Genomic DNA, 19,703 nt, shown 5'->3' with positions numbered 1-19,703 from the left:
AGAATAAGAAAATAGTTAAGATAAATATAGAGTATTATAAATTATCCTATCAGAGAAGATCAGGTACTCTAGAATGAAAGGAATGTTGATATTCCTCGAATCATAGATGACAGAGAAAGACCCATCAGAGAACATGTAGTTCCTATTCGGGTGATCCATGTCAAGGAATTGTTAGACCACATATTCAAGCTCAACACTTTGAATTAATACCAATAATGTTTCAAATGCTATAGATGGTAGGGTAGTTTAGTTGTTTACCTACTGAAGATCCCAAATATCACTTGAGACTTTTTCTTGAACTTTGTGACTCATTCTGGTAGCAAGGTGTTCTTGAAGATGCCCTTAGATTAAAACTATTCCCTTATTCATTGCGAGATCGTGCCAGATCATGGCTGAATGCATTACCATCAGGTACAGTGGCATCTTGGAATGAACTATATCAGAGATTTCTGCTTAGGTACAATCCTCCCAACACGAATGCCAAGCTTAGGAACAACATTACATCATTTACGCAATCTGAAGGTGAGACATTATATGAAGCATGGGAGCGTTTCAAGGAACTAATTAGAAAATGCCTGATGCAATGGTTTTCAACATTGGACACAAATGGAAATGTTCTACAATGGATTAAATGCTCATATGCGAATGATGGTGGATGTATCTGCTAATGGGACATTGGTTGACAAATCCTACAACGAAACATATGAAATTCTGGAAAGAATAGCAAGTAATGATTATTAGTACCCGACTACCAGGGTTGGTACTGGTAGAAGAGTTCTTGGAGCAAAGGAGCTTGATGCGGTTACATCATTAAAAACTCATGTATCATCTTTAACAAATATGATTAAAACTCTAAAAAGACCTTTTCTAGTACAGGAGATGAAGGTTGCAGAACTAGCATGCATATACTGTAGAGAAGATCATGTTTTCGATGAATGCCCATCCAATCCAACCTTTACGTATTACATGGGGAATTTTAATCGTAGCAACAATAGTCCCTACTCCAACACATAAAATAAAGGGAGGAAACAAATCCAAATTTCAGTTGGAGTAATCAGGGAATGGGAAATGGCAACACTGTTAATAAATAGAATGTGGCTAGTGTACCACCTAGACACAATCAATAAATGCCACGACAAAATGTGCAACAAAGTTCGTCATCTTCAACGTTAACTATGGAAGCTCTATTAAAAGAGTATATGGCTAAGAATGATTCAATTATTCAAAGCCAAGCGGCTTCTCTAAGAGCTCTAGAGAATCAAGTGGGACAAATTGCCACTGCATTAAGTTCAATACAACAAGGAGCATTGCCTAGTGAATGATGCCTTTTACGAGGAGGAAAGTTCAGAAGTTACTGGAAGCATAACTTTCAAATCAGAAGTGGAATAAACCATAAAATATGGAAGTAGACAAAAGCGTACAGAAGCAAATTCATCTTGCCAAGAAAATACAAATGACATAGTAAGGAAACCTCAACAAATGGAAGGAAGGCCACCACCACCTTGTCCTCAGCATTTCCAAAAGTTGAAATAAAATGCTCAATTTAAGAAATTTCTGGAGGCCTTGAAGCAATTACACATCAACATACCTTTGGTGGAAGAATCAGAATAAATGCCTAACTATATGAAATTCATGAAAGATATCATGTCAAAGAAAAGAAGGTTAGGGGAGTTTGAAATTGTTGCAATTACTGAAGGGTGCACAACAATGCTGAAGAATAGACCGCCACCAAAATTAAAAGATCCATGGAGTTTCACTATACCTTGCTCGATTGGAAACTATTATGTAGGCAAAGCATTATGCGATTTAGGTGCAAGTATCAATCTAATGCCTATGACTGATTTCACAAAACTCGGGTAGGAAAGACAAGACCTACTACAATCACAATACAACTAGTTGATAGATCATATGTCCATCCAAAAGGTAAATTTGAAGATATACTAGTAAGAGTTGTCAAGTTCATCTTCCCAGTAGATTTTATTATTCTGGAATGTGTAGCAGATAAAGAGGTACCTATAATACTTGGACAACATTTCTTAGCAACTAGTAGAACATTGATTGATGTACAGAAAGGTGAGTTAACCAAGAGAATTAATGATCAGTAGTTGACATTTAATGTGTTTGATGCTTTAAAGTGTGCAACCCAGATGAAGAATGCAATGCTATAAAATTTGTTAACATTGTAATTTAGGAAGAATTTACGAGACATATGCACAACAATTCTCATGCAGACTCTGTCAAATTAAATGGAACAAAATTGACTGAAAAATCTGGAGAACTGATGGAAACTCAACAATTTGAAAATGGATGTAGAAGGAGCTTTGAAACATTAGACTTATCAAGTCACTTTTTCAACCCTCCTCGCTCATCATTAGAACATCCACTAATGTTGGATTTGAAGTACGCTTATTTGGGAGATAATGATACACTGCCTATGGCTATTTCGATCGAGCTTACAATAGACCATGAGATGCAATTATTGGAAGTCTTAAAAAAATCCAAGAAAGCTTTAGGATGGTCAATCACGGATATCAAAGGAATTAGCCCAGCAATCTACATACACAAAATAATACTTGAAGATTGCCATGGCAATTCTATTGAATAGCAAAGGAGACTAAATCTTGTCATGAAGGAAGTAGTTAAAAAGGGTATTATCAAATGGTTGGATGTTGGAATTATATAACTGATTTTTTATAGCTCTTGGGTACGCCCTGTTCAATGCATACCTAAAAAGTAGGACTCATAGTAGTTAGCAATGATAACAATGAATTCATTCCCACACATACTATCATAGATTGGAGAGTTTGTGTGGATTATCAAAAGCTCAAGAAAGCAACGAAGAAGGACCATTTCCCTCTGCCTTTTAAAGATCAGATGTTGGGCAAACTAGTAGAGAAAGCCTTCTACTATTTTGTATTTGGCTACTTAAGGTATAACCAAATTGCCATATCCCCTACTGATCAAGAAAAGACTACATTCACCTATTCTTATGGAACATTTTCTTTTAGAAGAATGCCATTTGGGTTATGTAATGCCCCAGCAACCTTCCAGCTTTGCATGATGGCAATATTTTTCGACATGGTGGAGAAGTTCCTTGAAGTAGTCATGGATGATTTCTCGGTGTTTGACGACACTTTTGAATATTGCCTAAAAAATTTAGAGTTAGTACTTTACCGATGTTAAGAAACAAATTTGGTGTTGAATTGGGAGAAATGCCACTTCATGGTTATTTTGGGCCATAAGATTTCACAGCAAGGAATTGTTGTCAACAAAGTAAAAATAGAAGTCATTGAAAATTTGCCACAACCCACTTCAGTGAAAGGAATCAGAAGCTTCCCTGGTCATGCGGGATTTTACGACGCTTCATCAAGGATTTTTCTAAGATATCAAAGCCTCTATGGCAATTTTTGGAGCAAAATAGACAATTTCATTTTGATGACTTACGGTCAAAGGTGTTTGAAGAGTTAAATGAGCGATTAGTTACATCACCTATAGTCACTGCACCAAAGTGGACTCTACCATTTTAACTAATGTGTGATGCAATTGACTTTGCTGTCAAAGCAATGTTGGGGAAAGGAAAAGCCAAGATGTTTCATGCTATATATTATCCCAGTTGCATTCAGACAGATTCATATCTCAATTACACCACCACGGAGAAAGAATTGCTAGCAATGATGTTTGCCTTTGAAAAACTTAGAGCTTATTTAGTGAGCACCAAAGTCACAATTTATACAGACCATTCTGCCATCAAATACTTGGTGACGAAAAAAGAGGCCAAACCTAGACTCATTAGATGAATATTGCTACTGCAGGAATTTGATTTGGAAATCAAAGATAGGAAAGACACTAAAAATCAAGTGGTTGATCATTTGTCACGACTGGAAGCAGGAAATAAGTATGGTGATAATCAAATGATTAAAGATGAATTCCCTGATGAGTAGATATTGTTGGCTATGGCATTGCCATGGTATGATGATATTGTTAACTTTCTCGTCAGTTCGTTGCTTCCACCTGCACTGATTCATCAAGGACAAAGGAAATTCCTTCACGATGTAAAGTATTATTACTGGGATGAGCCATTTCTATTCAAGCAATGTGTAAGTCAAGTAATTCAAAGATGTATTCCAAATGATAAATTCCAAAGTATCCTGCATCACTATCATTCTTCACCTTATGGTGGACATTTTGGAAGCATGAGAACTACTGCAAAGGCTCTCCAATTTGGTTTTTATTGGCCCACCGTGTTTAAATATGCTAATGAGTTCTGTCAAAACTGTTATCACTGTCAAAGAACTAGTAACTTATTAAGAAGACACGAGATGCTGCTGTAAAATATTTTAGAGGTAGAATTATTTGATGTTTGGGGAATTGATTTCATGGGTCTATTTCCGCTATCCTTTAGAAAAATCTATATTCTTGTCATTGTGGATTATGTCTCCAAAGGGGTTGAAGCTGTGGCTTTACCTACAAATGATGCCAACCAGTTCTTAGATTCTTGCATACAAATATTTTTACCAAGTTTGGTACCCCTTGTGCCTTAATTAGTGATGAATGCTCACATTTTGATTACAAATTAGTTGCCAATGCTCTGAACAAATATAGGGTTAAACATAAAATTTCCATGACATATCACCCCCAAACAAATAGACAAGCTAAAATTTCCAACAGAGAAATTAAGAAGATTATGGAGAAGGTTGTCAATCCCAACATTAAGAATTGGTTAGTAAGGTTGGATGAAGCTTTGTGGGCTTATTGCACAACTTTCAAGACACCATTTGGAATGTCACCTTTCAAGCTTGTTTATGCTAAACCATGTCATTTACCAGTTGAGCTAAAACACAAAGCATTTTGGGTAATCAAAAAACTAAACATGGACTGGGTGTTGCTGCTACTCATCGCTTACTGGAGTTTAATGAGATGGATGAATTTCGAGCTCAAGCTCATGAGAATGTGAGACTTTACAAAGAAAAGACAAAGCACTGGCATGACAAGAAAATTTTTCCCCGACAATTTGTACCTGGACAACAAGTCTTGCTCTTCAATTCTAGACTTACACTATTTCCTAGCAAATTAAAGTCGAGATGGTCGGGACCATTTGTAGTTGAGAGTATATACCCTCATGGAGCTATCGACGTTAAAGATGAAAACATAGGGTCCAATTTCAAAGTAAATGGTCAATGCCTAAAACATTATTTTGGAACTCTTATAATGCGTGACAAAAAATTCATTTTTCTTCATAATACTTAATAATTGTTCCTTTGCAAAAAAAATCTTTGTTTATTATTTTTTTACTTATTTCTTACCCAATAAATTTTATTTCATTATTTATATTTTTTTCTTGTTGCTGGTTTTACTTTGGGCCTGAATTAAGTACAAATTGGAACCATTAGCCCAAATTATTTTAAATCTCCCAAGTTTGCGCTAATTCCATTTTCTATTCCCGCTAAATGTTAATTCTTTTGCTTTGTCAGCACATGATTGAGGGAAGACTGATCCCACAGGTTCATACATTTAGGACAATGCATCCCTTGGGTTTGTGGTGTGTTGTGCATATATACTACTTTGTTAATTGTTCATACAGTCTTTTTGCCATAATGTTTAATTTCCATTCAACTACCGGACTATGTAAGTATATGGTTATCAATGATGTTCAATAAGGATAACAACTCTTCTTTGTAAACTTAGAAAATATGGTGATAATTGTTTAGGCATGTTCAACATAGGACAATTGTTGGAAATTACTTTCTAAAAGTATAATAATTGAAATATAAATGCAATAAAGCTATAGTAGCATTCTTTGAATAAATTTAGGACTTCTTGACTTAATTTCATTGTAATAGGGTATATTTTGTCATGGTAAAATAATATGAGTACTCCAATATTTGAACTTGTTGAGTAGGTCAATAATATTTTGTTTGCTCCATTATATTTTGACCAGAAAAATAAGTTCAAATATGAGTTTTTGTCTAAAAAATGTGTACATATTTTAGGGACACTCCACTGAATCTTGAGGCTAATTTGTTAAGAAGGTATTTGTTTCAAAGCTTTTGTTTCATAAGTGATTTATATTCAAATTGTGACATGATATACATGGCAGTCTAGTGTATGCTCCATTAAGGTTGTAAAGTATACAATCATATGACGATATGAATTCCCTAGGAAAATTTTGTGTTGGAAATAAATAGTTCCTAAAAAAACTGAGTTTTGGAGAGAGATAACATCATTATATTTAGAGAAACCTGCTATAGTATTAATTGTTGAAATATTTAGAAAATTTTACCTTTAAGCAATTTCTCTTTGTTTTAGTAGAAGATTACTGAAAATAGAGGTGCACAGTATGCTGATTATGATTTGGGAATATAATTGGTGATTCATTGTTTTGGCAATTCCATGCATTCATGCATATTCAAACATCATTTGCTTAAGAACAAGCAATAATTCAGGTTTGGGGGTGTGATAACTCTTAAAAGGAGTTATATCTAATGCCTCTAAATGGAATTAGTTGGTTGTAATTAAGTGAATACATTTTCATTTTTAGGATATTTTTAGAACATTGCATAACAAAGCTTGGGTTGTGATATAACGATCATTATTTGTTACTTTTATCAGTTGGGGAGGAAATGTGTGGTTTTGTGTGAACACAGGTGTAGGAAGAGGAAGAAGATGTAGGGGAAAAATAAGGGAAGTGACACATTTCCGTGGCATATGGTGAGATTGATTACCAACCGAATTACCATGGCTATTCATGGAAGATGACTCAACACTTTATCCACGTCATTCTCAGCCAGCTATGCTGTACCAAAAAACCAACATGGAAAGGGTAATGAAAAATGTGTGCTAAGGTGGGATGGATCTAAGTAATAAAAGTAGAAGATAGAAGAAGAAAAAAAAAGAGGATAAGAATTAGCATGAGAAAGTGAATGGTGATAGCAATCCTCTCTCTGCGCAAAGAAGAACTCCATTGGAGAATGCCACAGGAAGAAAGGGTAGCAGCTATAGAGAGCAGAATATAAACGTGAAGAAGGTGAAGAGACACCTGACTTGGGTTCACGTTCAATCAAAAGATAAAAGAGAAGTTGTAGTGTGGCGAGAAATCCTGCAATTTCTGCCTTTATTTTCCTGATTTCTGTGATTCAAGCCTATTTAAATGTTGATGAATGATTTTATTTTTGTGTTAACTTTTGAATCCATGAACTAAATCTTTACTGGGTTGGAGTTATTTGGGTGAATGTTTTATCATCTTTAATGCTCATGATTTGAGACTGTCTATGTTACTGTTTATTCGATTTATTGTTATTTTAAATACATGCATGCAAACTCTAGACATAGTTGATTGTGTGTTGTGCTCTTAGATGTATTTTTAATTCTAAAAAGGTTAAATATATTGGATCTTGAATCATTTGGTGCAGGCAAATACTCAAAATAATATTCGTAGCACTCTAGACATAGATGTTGTGAGTTGTGCTATCGGAAGAGGTAGGTTACAGTATTGACTCTCTGAGCAGTTGATTAGACAATATTTTTCAATGAAATTATTTTGATAGGAGCATTTCACCTGAATAATTCCAGCCCTATTCATTCTATAATAGAATTACTCTTGCTTTTCTCTGTAATTTTCCACTTTATTTTATTTGTCATATCAATTCTTTGTTTTTAGCATTTAATTACATTAATTCATTATATAAACAACCTATTGAATTTAAGAGTATTTCTTGCTATTTAGTATAGTTAACAGGATTATAATAACTTACTCAATTTCTTACCAATTTTCGATCTCTGTGGAGACAATACTTACTTACCACTTTATTACTTGAATGATGTGTACACTTGCATAATTGCATTAGTTATTTACAAGCAACAAGCCACCAATAAGTTTGCGGTGGTCATGATACATCTTGTTACTTCCTGGGTGCATTTCATATGGACCATTATGGGTTCGCTAAGGATAACTTGTTGCAACTCCTTATCATTTAACACATAGTCTTTTATGAAAAAAAGTATCGCTTCGTCGTTAAGTGTGTAGTCACCTCACACTCCTTGTTGCACTAGGCAAACCCTCTTCGCTAACTCTTCATCAAAAACTTGTTTTGCCTTAATCTGTTCTGACAATATTGGCCTTACTTGTAGTTCTGCGAGTAGCCCGCCATCACTGGTTACGCTTAGCTGCGCGAACATAGCTTACAGCTCACTCAAAGACTTCCTACTCAGTGCATTCTCTACGACATTTGCCTTGCCTAGATGATATTTTAACACACAGTCGTAGTCCTTCAACAACTCGATCCACCTCTATTGTTGTAGATTAAACTCTTTCTATGAAAGTAGGTACTTCAGAATTTTGTGGTCCATGTAAATGGTACATTTCTCACCATTGAAGTAGTGTCATCAAATCTTCAATGCAAACACCACTGCCACTAGCTCCAAGTTATGCGTTAGGTAGTTTCGTTCATGCGCCTTCAATTGTCTTGATGCATAAGCTACCACCTTCTCTTCCTGCATTAGCACACATCCAAGCCCTGTGTGAGAGGCGTTGCATTAAACCACAAATTCCTTCCCTAGTTCTGGTTGAATCAACATAGCTGCTTTGATAAGGATCTATCTGAGCTTGTCGAAGCTTTGCTGTCTATCCTTTGTCCAATCGAAATCTTCTTTCTTCTGGAGTAACTTTGTTAAGGGTGCTACTATTATGGCGAATCCCTCAACAAACCTACGATAGTAACTTGTGAGCCCTAAAAAGCATCGCACTTCAGTCACACTTCTTGGTGATCTTCACTCCACAATAGCTTTAATCTTTTTTGTATCTATGTGAACTCCTTCTGCTGGAACGATGTGCCCCAAAAATGCAACTTCCTTTAGCCAAAACTCACACTTGAAGTACTTCACCAATAGTTGCTTGTCTCACAGAATTTGCAACACAGATTGCAAATGAGTATTGTGCTCTTCCTTAGTTTGCGGATACACTAGGATGTAATCAATAAACACTACCACACAATGATCCAGATATTCATGTAACACTTGATTTATCAGGTCCAAGAAAGCAACAGGTGCATTTGTGAATCCAAAGCGCATCACTAAAACCTCGTAGTACTCAAACCTCATTCTGAATATTGTCTTAAAAACATTAGACTCCTTCACCTTAAGTTGGTAGTAAGCAGATCACAGATTGGTCATTAAAAACACAGTGGCACCATGCAACTGATCAAACAAATTCTCAATTCTTGGCAAAGGGTGCGTTTTTTGATAGTCAATTTATTCAACTGCCTATAGTCAATGTACATTCTCATGTTACCATCCTTGTTCATCATAAAAAACACGGGCGAACCTCAAGGTGATATGCTTGGTCGAATAAAACCTTTATCACGCAGCTCCTGAGGTTGTATGTTTAGCTCCTTGATTTCCTTGGGTTCCATCTGATATGATGCGATAGACATTAGCAAAATACCAGGGTACAACTCAATGGAAAACTCCACTTCGCGGTCTAGAGGTAAACCAAGTAGCTCATCAGAAAACTTTTGCATAGTTTGCATCTCGTAAACCCCTTTAATCACATCTAGGTTACCAATCACAAAAGTGAGATAGGCTTTGTAGCCTTACCTATTATCTTATATACCTTCAATGTTGAGACCAAATACATAGAATGAGCTCACTCACCATCCATAGCAATTTCTTGACCTCCATTACTTTGCAAAGTGACTATCTTTATCTCAAAGTCAACCCTTCCTTTGTGCTTAGTCAGCCAATCTATTCCCAAAATCATGTCAGAGGCACAAAATGGAAAATCTATCATGTTCGTATAAAAAAATTAACCTTGAATCGTTAGAGGACATCTGCAGTGCACCTTATTGACCAACACACTATCCCCAAACAAACTAGTTAGTGTTACTCTCTTATCTATGGTTTCCACTAGAATGCCCAGATCACTAGCTAATTCAGTTGAAACATACGTGTTTGTGTAACGTTCTAGTTCTAGATGATTCAAGGTTATGCCGCGTAATTTCAAAATAGTCTGTGTAGCGAAGTAGTATCCGTCCAAGTACTTTTGGCATATAGGATAGGCATTTTCCAAACTATGTTTAAGTTAATGATGGTTCTATGTCAGGTTACTATCTAAATTGCAATATGATAAAAACAAAGTAAAAAGATATTTATGGTATGAGTTCACGCCAAAAGTAAAGTGTGATTTTATGTCTGAAGCACTTTCAAGTTATGATACAAGGTAATCAAGTTAGGAGTCAACCAGATTGAGTTATTAGGTATATAAAATGTTGGGTTTTCATTATTTTCATTCTCAGATTCTGTAAGCCATTATGAAAGTTAAACTCAAAATTCAGGTAAGACATGTTGAGCTCTTGTAAGTGAAAATTGTCTATTTATATATGTGTATGAGCTTAGAGATAGAGGGTTCTTCTTCTTCCTTCTTCTAAATTACCGCTATCTAGTTCTTTTTGAACCAAAAGCATTTCTCCCTCTTTTAAGCTGGAAGTTGTAATTCTAGATCTTATCAATAAATACTACATGTCTAGTTAAGTAATATGATTCTCCATATTGAACTAAAAAAAGTAGTTTGTATAGAAAATTTGAGTAGTAGAATCAAAGTATAAGACTCTGTACTGGGGTTCTTAGTGTTTGTGATGTAAAGAATTTTTTTGAGTGAGTCTTTGATGATGTTCCTATGTACTATTAGTTGTGGCTACTATAGTTTCATGTTGGATGTGCTTGGAGTTCAAGCTACGGTATATGAATTCCAAGTGAGTTCCTATGTTGACCCTTACATGTATAATCTTTATACCGAAGCATATCTATAGGAAAATTGATCAAACTATAAATCCAAAACCATGAAATGTATATTGTGAATAGGTTATGTATATGATTATATGAATGATTACTTGACAATATTTGTAAGTGTATGAATGTTTGTTAAGGATAGTATGTATAATTTGTATGGAATCTTATAAGTTCAAATATGTGATGGGTGTTGTGTGAGTACTATGATGTTGAAGTATTGCTAGATACGTATGTCTGGAATGTATCCTATGAGATGCATGTTATTTAGGGTGTGTGTTGGGAAGTGATAACCCTTGAAAGATTTATAATTCATACTTTTAGACTTAATTATTTGCTTCTACTTAAGTAAAATTAGCTTCATTTTAGGTAATTGCATGATCATTTCTATTCAGTTGAGCAGTGCATCTAAGAACTTGAGATGGTGATTAATTTATTGCATCTTTACTTTTAATTGCTCGTGGAAAGGTCTTGTTGTGGCTGAATGGCAGGTTTAAGGGAGAAGGATAGTAGAGAATGGAGGTTTGTCGAGGCATTATGAGAGATTTCCATTGTAATGTTGGTGAAGAAAATGAGAAACACCTAGTCAGCAATGAGAGCACTCAACATTTGGTCCCCTACAAGCACATGTAATAGAGAATATTCACCTCAAAATTAGGGAAAAACAATCATTTCCTAATGAATTTTACCCTAGAAGACAACCCAAGTACAAAAGAAAATAAAAAGGGGAAAGACAAAAAGAAGGATAAAAAAAGGAAAAAACGAGAAAAAAATTATAATTTTTCTGAGCTTGGTCAGAGGTCTCATTATGGCAAGAAGGGCAAATTAAGCTGACTGAGAACTTTGGTGAAGATGAGCAACAAGACGCCGAGTTGGGGGGAATTGAGTTCTAAAACCTAGATTTCTTCCTCTGCATTTTGTTTAAATTCTTCTACTCTAAACTGATATTTTGGGATATTTTTTGTGTAGCCTAGCCATGAGCTAACTTAAAATGGCTTGAGTTTGCTTTGGATGATGTTTTAACTTCGATTAATGTTTATAAATTAATATGGTTCATATTACAGCTTTACCCAATGGTTGTTCTTGTTTAGATGCTTAAGGGTGTTTATGAATGCTCAATAAGTCTTAAGGTAGCTTGACACCGATAGAATTAGGTTACTTGGACCAAAGTTGGGTAATATAAGTTAGTGTTGAGTGAAATTCTCATGTAAACTCTAAACATAAAGCCTTACCTTATATGATTTAGAGGGTTGAGCTTTTGTAGTAGTTGCTAATCCCAAGCTTATATACATATAGTGCCTTTGGGGTGAGTAACCCTAGATCTTGCTTTCGTCAGAGGTAAACCGCATTAGTACCCAATCGAGTAGTAAGTTCACAATAGTTTTACCACGGCATTGTTCACGGGTTAGAACAGGTCCCTTAGTTATCCCTGCCTTCATGACTAATATTTCAACCTTGTTAAAGTCCTTAGTGGTCTTATTTGATTTGTTGCAATGGTAATCTCTGCTACTATACTTTATTCCTCTCACTTCTAATGTGTTAATCCCATTTTAATTTCAGTAAACATCATTCGATACATTTATCTTTTCTCTTCAATTGTGATAACGTAGACAAATAGCAGTCATCCAATCCTCATGGGAACATACTCACTCATCACTTTATTACTTGATTCGACGTGTACAGTTGCACAATTTGCACATCATATTCACATGCAAGATAGAGTTAAAGAGTTAGGCTTAGATTCAGTCACTGCATTAAGACTCTGTAAAGTGAGTCTGTGCCTAGTCACCGCAGTGGTATCTGATGATGTCTATTAGGACAGGAAACATGAACTCTAATATGAAACTTGAAAGATAAGTCCATGTCCATTCACCCTCTTAAAAGAAACTAATGAATGGTGGTTACCCAATGGGGTTTTCTACTTGTCCTAGGACAATAATAGGCAAACCACACATAATTTGAGTTTAGACAAATCCATATTGTAAACAATAAAACTAAGAACAAACTATGTGGCATCCTCTGAATGGAATGACTTAGTGGTGTACTTTATATGATTGCCACTGTGGCGTGTTTTGTTAGGCCTATGTAATATAAATTGTTAGGGATGTCTGGTAAGATATGAATCTACGTGTCTGTCTCTATTATAAGATATGAGTAAATTCTTTTAGTTCTGTAATAAGTAAGACTAAGATATGGTGTCAATATGTTCCAGGTTAAGAGCAAATAAGTTTCAAGGGTTTTCGTGAAATGAGATGTATATCAGTATGTTAAAAAGGGTATCCGTCATTATGACTTGCAAGTATGAAAAGTGAGTGGTATTGTATCTTTTTCTAAAATTATTCTGAGTCTAAGTTAATGTTATCTCGGATTATGGGATTATGATATAGTATGTTGTGGAGTGTATTTGAATGGTCTATGTAATGATTTATCAGTATGAATATGTCTGGTACGAAATTAGGGGTTGTCTAAGTCTGAATTGATGGTATTAAATTTTGCGTAAGTATTTGCCAAACATATATGAGTATCCGTATGTGATAAACGTCAGTGAACAACTGTTTGAATTAAGAATATGGGTTAAGGCATGAATTGTTTGAATTAAGTATTATGGGACAATAGAATTATGAAACGATGGGAAGGATTTATCAATTAACTATATATGAAAGATTAAGTATTAAAAGGGTATGATAATTGGCATATACGAGAGTGATAAAATTGTATGGTATCAGCTAAAGTAAGTGATGCAGAGCAATAGTTAACTCATAGCAATTCCTACAAGAATTCAAAGCATCCATCAAGGTATGGTTAATAAGCTCACTAAGTACACTTGTACTTACAAAATTTGTTATTTCTTTTTAGGTTTTTGAGAAGAGACTTTGCTTGGAGGGACAATGCTAGGATTGTGCCAAGTTGGTGGCAAAGTGGGCTATTATGCATACAATGGAATTATGGCATAGTCTCTAAATACGCTCTTTCAAGTCTATTTTTAATAAACTTCTATTTTGTAAGGATTTGTATCAAGATATATGTAACAAACTATTGTAAGATACTTCCCTTGTTTTCACATAAGAAGTTTTTCAATTCAAATACCATAGAACATATTTTAAATAAGTAAGAAACTATAAAATGTTCTTTTAAATGGTTAAGTTTTGTATGGTAACGCCCGAGATCTAGACTGGTAACTTGGGTCGAGTAGAGGGTGTTACAAGTTGGTATCAAGCCCAACTTAGTCGGTTCTTGGATAAATTATGTGAAAGGAGCCCTGTATGCAAAATACGCTAAACCTGGTTTAGTCTCACAAGTATGTGAAAATCGTGTTTTTATAAAGGCTAGTTGATATTGTCACATAATAATAAGTACGACAATAGGGAAAGGTAAATAATTGATTCATTGAAAAGTATGGAAGATATCATATGGCTAACAGAATAATAAAATGCAAGGTAAGATGAAATGGAATTCTATCTCTTTATCAATCAGTTGAACAGTGGGTTCTACAAGAACCTCTTCTATGGTAGGGATTTCTTCTATTTACTTTGCACTCTTTGTAGCGTGTTCTAAGTCAATACACTTTTTAGAATTTTCTTCATCCTCTACTTTAGGTGTGTTAGGGGTTAAGAAACCATCTATTTGTTTCCATTTTAATTGAAATTATTCCCACTTTTTGCCCTCAGGATTATAAACATTGAAATTCAATGAATTAGTAGAGTTAACTTTTAGAAAATCGAAGTCTAGTTGACTTAAGTTCATTGGACCAACGACCACTTGGGCAGGAAAAAATCAAGTTAGACTTTAATTCTGGCAGTGCCTTAGTTAAATTCTTTTTGGTGTATTCTTGGTACTTTTGGAAGGATTCATCACCGAATTGGCGTAGACTCTATAGCTCAGTCCTATGGCGTAGTTCTTGAACTTTGAGTTGCTCCTCTAATGATTTGACTCTTCCCTGTAATTGCTTATTACTCAGCTGTGTTTCCAAACACTTAGATTTCCAGGCTCAAACACAAGAATCCAGCTGATTGATCTTTTCCCTACTAATTTGATTAGTTTGGCAGAGATTACCTATGATCTATCCACTGGATTTGACTGTCACATCTAAGTTTACCAACTTTGCACTGTAGAGAGTATTGGTTTCTTGAAAGAAACCACTTCAAAGACTATACTCCACGGAAGGAAAGCTTATTGCATCTGATATCGAATTGTGTTGTTCTGACCTTGAAAGACAGGGCCTAGGGAAATAGAGGAAGGCATGGATGCATACAGGTTACACCATAAAAAGAAGTTGTTGGTCTCTATAGATAAGGTTGGTGGAGGTTGAGAACTAGTATGAACCTCTAGCTGATTTATTTGTAAGATCTTTGTTGGGGCCTCAACCAATGGAGGATTAACATTATTACTTAGAGGGTTTGACGGTTGGGCATACTTCACAAGAATTTCAAGAGCTCTAAGGAGTGCTAAGACTTCAGAAGAAGGGACTTTTGAGGTTAGGTGTCCCTTTCTAAGTTCGCACAGCTTAAGTTGTGGATGTTCACTCTCATCTGGTTCTTGAGTGTCCTCCCTTATTCTGGGCCTTCTGTGGTATTTCTTTATGGATGATTTATTTTAAGTGTCAACGGTGCTTTTCTCCTTAGCACGTGCATCACGTAAAAGAGTATTGATTTCCATATTAGAAGCTTGATTGGGCAAAATGTGAGATTCTGGAATGGACCTTGTACGATAAGTGTGAGTGTTAGCTTCACTTGAAGAAGGGGAATTAGGAGGATGGATACCAGCAGTAATACGCAAGTTATGGGAACGAATCACATAAACATCATAGAAATAAGAAGGGGGTTCTCCAGCTCGTCCAATTTAGATTTGAGCTAAAAGGTTGTTGCCACCATGTGGCCAGGCCTCTAAATCCGAAGTCATATTGAAGTTATCTAACCAGTTAATGGGATCAGTGGCAAAACAACCATTTGGACTTTGGTTTTACAAATAGTACTGGAAAACATTCCTAACTGTAACTAACTCCCCCAACACAAGAGTACAACACCTGTTTAGAAGTTTGAACTATTTCCTTGCAACTTTAGAATCAATGGGATGGCTTTGGGTATAGATGGATTCTCAAGAAAGAGACCAAAATGTGGGAAAGCCAAAACCACTTCCACTTTCAATTCTATAGATAATTCTTATGAACATTTTTTTCCAATGCAGATTTGAAAGATTGTTTTGAACAATTGAATTATAGCCTTGAAAAACACTAAAATAAGCAAATCCAGCACTAGACCCTTGTTCTGTAATCTATAGTTGAAAGAATTTTTTAAAAACCGTTAAGTGGGGTGGTACATTATAGATGCAGCAGTCGATGAAATATTCTACCAAAGTCTTGCAAGAAAAGGCCGATAACTGCCCCGATATGATCCCATACTCGGTTAAAACCAAGAAAAAGAATGGATGCAAAGGTAAATGAAAACCAGCCTCTAGTAAGATTAGAGAAGGATGAAACCTTTGGAAAAATGACACCTTGGTGGTTGTTTGACTTTATAAGAAAAATTTGGGTGACGAAAGCCTCAAGCTCCCCAAAATTGGTGTGATTCTTTATGTGTGGTGCTACATTCATAAGAGGGAGAGGTAACGCGTGAGAGAGTATTCTCAAGTTCTTAAGGTCCAAAAGTGAAAGGATTTCTATGGGTTAAGTTTTGGTTACTCTTGCTTGAACCTCTTCCATGAGTATTTTTTCTTGACATCCTGATTGTAAATGGGAAAATGTGAAGGAAATGAATAGAAGAATAAGATTACCTTCAGAAAACTAAGATTGATGATGATAAAGACAGAATGATTGAGTAGAAATGAAGTGAGGTATTTAAATGATTTAGCAAAAGTGTTGATGAAGAGTTTGAGTTTCTGTTTTATGAAAGCAAACTTGTGCAAGAAGTTTATTCCATGAAAACTATTTAGATTCTCTAATGCTAAGTTGACATCTCTCAAGAAGGGAAGTAGGTGTAATGCTTGAAAATAAGTGGTTAATTGCCAAATTTTCTAGGATTATCCAAGGGAGTAGATTGATAACATCTTATTATTAAGATTTTCTAAGAGTATTTTAGTGGAAGGAAAATTTTAATGTGTAAGTATGAGAACTAGTCTCATTGTAAATATGTTTTTGGTGCGAACAACTAATTTCAGTTTTGTAATGGAATTCTTCAATGCTAGAAAATTTCAAGGACGAAATTTTATTAAGGGGAGGAGAGTTGTAACATCCTAGTTGTAGCAGATTCAAGGTTATGGCGCGCAGTATCAAAATAGTCTATGTGGCAAAGTAGTATCCACCCAAGTACTTCTTTTGGCATATAGGATGTGAATTTTACAAGAGATGTTTAATTTAACGATGGTTCTATGCTGGATTTCTATGTAAATTGGAATATGATAACAAGAAAGTAAAGAGTTAGTTATGGTATGAGTTCACGCTAGAAGTAAAGTGTGCTTGTCTATCTAAAGCACTACTCAAGTTACGATACAAGGTAATCTAGTTAGGAGTCAACCGGATTGAGTAATTGGGTGTTTAAAAAAATACATTTTCATATATTTCGTCCTCATATTCTGTAGGCCATTATGAAAGACAAACTCTGAATTCAAGTGACACATGTTGAGCTATTGTAAGTTAAACTTGATTATTTATATATGTGTATGAGCTTAAAGAGAGATGATTCTTCTTCTTTCTTCTTCTAAATTATTGATCTGTCATATTTCAATGTAGCAGATTAAACTAGTTTTCAAATTTGAGGAGCTTCAATACAAGCATTTTATCATGTTTTATCTGAGTTTTTAGAAGTTCATTTACAGTAAATAAAAAGTTTCATTTGACTCTTTTATTGACCTTAGGGGTCGACTAAGGTGTTAAGGTGAGCTAATAAACTTTGTGAGTGCGTTGAAGACCTTTAGGGGGAATTTCAACTCAATCCTTGTTGTGTTGCAACATGGGGAGTTTTATGTCGCAACATAGGGAGCAGAGAGTAAGAATTCCAAGACTGTCTTCAATGTTGCGACACTCTCTTGAAGATACGCTGAGTATGAGCATACTGCCTTCGATGTCGTGACACAGGCACTAGGGTGTCACAACACCGCTCCTGTACGGGAATAACTTATAAGCCAGGGGCATTTTGGTCACCACAATTAAATATCAAAACATGAGAGCATTAGCTAACTTAGGGTTGAGGACGACGACAACCCCAACTCTATAATTAGGCTCATTTAACACTTTTTGTGGATAACTTTTCATATCTTATAATTTTCTTCGTAATTTCAATTTTTAGTTTTTTTTCATAGGCTTTAGGCTATTATCAGTTTTGCGTTTGCCGGGAGATCTGAGTGTGGAACTTGACCAAATCTTTGTGGATTTCATGCTTCAATTAAATACAATTAAGGATTCCCTTATACCTTCAGCTCTTTATTTTCTATTAATGTTCATCTTTTACATCAAGTTTATTATTTTTTTAGATCCATGAGGAACTAATCCGCTTATAGGGGATTAGCTAGTGGAGGTATTATTAATTGATTGTTGTGCAGGGTTTTCTTAGCGGATTAGTCGTTTGGGAGAGAAAGAATTTAAATCCTAAGCTTGACAGCCCTAGCAAGTCATCTTGTAACACCCCAAACCCGGTCTAAATGCTATGACCGAATCTGGCGATGTCACATTGTAACACCCCTTCCCCGTATTCAACGCCGGAATAGGGTACGAGCCATTACTAGAAGACATACATTTGCATACGTATTAAACCGGGTTACAAAATTTCATCCGAATTAAAACTTTTCAATTATTAACTTTCTTTTATAATTCTTTACAACATATCCTCGAAATACTATATTCATAACAAATATGGCCTACGAGACCCGATATTTACACATGTAATTCAAAGCTTCATTTCCATTTCATTTAATTCACAATTTCTCATGTTCACAATTCAAATCAATTTCTCAATCCAATATATATATTTCAATCATCTAAGAATATAATTCAAGTTACACGAACTTACCAGACTAAATTGCAGAAATACCAAAATTCAAGGACATTTTGGTAATTTTCTGTTTTCCTCGAATTTCCACTCAATCTTGATATAAATTAACATTTCATTCAATTTATTAATTTAAATAATAAAACAAATAATTTCATGCAATTTGGTCAGTTTTGATATCTTTACAAATTTACCCTTAAAATATTATGCTTATTCAATTTAGTCCCCGAACCTAAAACATGCAAATTAGCCATTTTAATGAAAACTCATGCTAGTTGAATAATCATATATTTTCCTCCTCCTCCTCTCCATTCCACATCCTTAATGTATAAAACATGCTTATATGTAACATTATCTATAATTTCACTATTTATTTATTTGTTCATTCAAAGTTGTCCACTTGAATCATTGTCACAAAATTATTTATATCCTGAGCTACAGAACTCTGAATTAAGATCCAAAAATTTTATCTGAAACTAAACTCACATATATTCTTACCATAAAATTTTCAGAATTTTTGGTTTAGCCAATAACTGCAGTTTATTCTTTAAATTCATCCCTATTTTGCTGCCTGACAATTTTGACCTTTCTTCACTAAAAATTAGTTCTCTCCTCGTACAAGATTCAAATAATGTTTCCATCTATTTCTATTGAAAATAGACTCATTAAATATTTTAAAAATATAAATTTAAGCCCCTAATCATTTTTCTCCAATTTTTTATGATTTTTCAAAATCAGAACAGGGAAACCCAAAATCATTCTGATCTTATCTCACAGAATTTATTATAACTCATGATTTACAGATCCATTGCTTACATCGTTCTTCTATGAGAAACTAGACTCAATAACCTTTAATTCCATTTTTTTATCCTCTAATTCAATTTTCACGATTTATGGTGATTTTTCAAATTTAGACTACTGCTGCTGTCCAAAACTGTTTTAGTG

General features: G+C 34.8%; 1 non-coding gene across 1 annotated transcript; it reads right to left on the bottom strand.

The window, feature by feature from the left end:
• Positions 1–482: 482 nt before the first annotated feature.
• LOC128032894 (small nucleolar RNA R71) lies at positions 483–590 on the bottom strand. The gene has a single exon (XR_008189235.1). It is a non-coding gene; the product is annotated as a small nucleolar RNA R71 (small nucleolar RNA).
• Between the last annotated feature and the right edge of the window lie 19,113 nt (positions 591–19,703).

This window comes from Gossypium raimondii, chromosome 9 (genome assembly GCF_025698545.1).
Source record: "Gossypium raimondii isolate GPD5lz chromosome 9, ASM2569854v1, whole genome shotgun sequence".
NCBI classification, from domain to species: Eukaryota; Viridiplantae; Streptophyta; class Magnoliopsida; order Malvales; family Malvaceae; genus Gossypium; species Gossypium raimondii.
Note: the sequence above shows the minus strand (reverse complement) of the source record. Positions and strands in the feature narration are given on the sequence as shown.